At 36.5% G+C, this 1775-nt stretch overlaps 1 protein-coding gene and 1 non-coding gene across 4 annotated transcripts in view; one reads left to right on the top strand and one right to left on the bottom strand.

Moving 5' to 3' along the window:
* tspan4a (tetraspanin 4a) overlaps positions 1 to 1775 on the top strand; it is a 183987-nt gene that overhangs the window by 180065 nt on the left and 2147 nt on the right. The gene's annotated exons all lie outside the window — the stretch shown is intronic.
* Positions 558 to 630, bottom strand: trnav-uac (transfer RNA valine (anticodon UAC)). The gene has a single exon. It is a non-coding gene; the product is annotated as a tRNA-Val (tRNA).

Below are 1775 nucleotides of genomic sequence, written 5' to 3' on the forward strand. Positions count from 1 at the left end.
TGGGAAAATCAATGAGCAGCTTGACTCTGCTGCTCTCTAGTGGCGAGAAGCCGTAATGTTTGCTGGTAACAATCGGAATGCATTATGGGAGATGTAGTTTGTAGTCAATTCGTTCTCAAAACCTATTTTAAGTCAATCATTGGTCTATAACATGCTGTCTGGCCCGCGGGCCTTGAGTTTGACACATGTGCATTACGCCATAGAACTGCCAATTGGTAATTGAAGTAAAGCAGCTTCGATTTCAAAGAAGCCTACATTGAAGTCGATTGGCAAATGAACCATCACAAAAAAGGAAGGCTCTTGTCTCACTGCACCCCAAGAGATGCATAACCTACAAAAATGTTTCTCTCTGGTTTCGAACCAGAGACCTATTGCACGTAAAGCAAACGTGATAACCACTACGCTACAGGAACTGAACTTCTCTGCTTTGTTTCAGTTTGAGTTTCCAAAGTTGATAATGTGAAATGCAATGCCTGGATTCAGAGTACAGACCATGACACCACAGAACCCTTGTTGACCTTTAGTAAACACTTGTGATTAAAATAACATTTTAAATCTGTTTCTGTCTGGATTCGAACCAGAGACCTTTTGCATGTAAAGCAAATGTGATAACCACTACACTACAGAAACTCATGCTTTTTGCAGTGTTCCTGGTAGATGATCCAAATTTTGTTAGAGACTGATGTCAACGATGGGCATGGAACAATGTCAAATACTTATACCACAGATCCTCTCAGAGAGCACAGTAACTTGGTGAACAAACTGTCAGACTTATGCTTGTGCCTAATTTCACATTACAGTCCATAAACTAAGCCTGGGATCAAAAAATTGTATTGAAGATGTCATTAGCAGAGACAAATGGTTCTACAGAGACTTGGCTAAATGGCTATAAAATAAAATAAATACTTACAAATAAGAAATGGTTCAAAAATAAAATTAACACTTAAAAATAAAAAATATCTCTGAAATACAATCAACACTTGAAAATTAAAAATGGTTCAAAAATAATATCAACACATAAAAATACAAAATCCCTGGAAAATAAAATATTATGTATGTTGTTTTGAAAAACATTAGAATATAAGCACTTTTATCAAATCTTCATTGTGGTAAGATCATGTAAGTTCTTCTTAAATCCATGGAAACTCAACAGTTTGTAAGGTAGGTTAGCTCAGCAGGTTAGAGCATGGTGCTGGTAATGCTGAGGTCGTCGGTTCAAACCCCATATGGGGCAATTCATGTGTAAGGTCTTTCAGACAATCAACACTTCAAAATAAATAAGGGTTCAGAAATGAAAAATGGTTCAAAAATAAAATCAACACTTCCAAATAAATAAGGGTTCAGAAACAAAATTAACACTTTACAATGAAAAAATGGTTCAAAAATAAAATCAACACTTTACAAAAAATGGTGATTGTACAATATTTTTTTCCTGGTAGTCAATATGAGAGAGATATCATTAGCAGAGACAAATGGTTCTACAGAGTCTTGGCTAAATGGCTAAAAATAAAATCAATACTTACAAATGAAAAATTGTTAGGAAGCGCATTACAAACCTTTGGTTGAATGGCACGTTAAATTCAAGTCTCCATTACAGACCAGAGAAAACTAAAGAAAATGCAACATTGTGTTAATCCATTTGAGGAGCCGGTAGTTTATCTTGAGGAAATAAATGACGATGCAAAAGTTAATTAGACCGTAACATGCGCAGTCCGCTGCTCAACCACTGCGGACGCGGCTCCGCCGCTGCAGAGACTTAGAAACCGCTGGGAGTA

Source organism: Poecilia formosa, unplaced genomic scaffold, assembly GCF_000485575.1.
Source record: "Poecilia formosa unplaced genomic scaffold, Poecilia_formosa-5.1.2 Scaffold234, whole genome shotgun sequence".
In the NCBI taxonomy this organism is placed as follows: Eukaryota; Metazoa; Chordata; class Actinopteri; order Cyprinodontiformes; family Poeciliidae; genus Poecilia; species Poecilia formosa.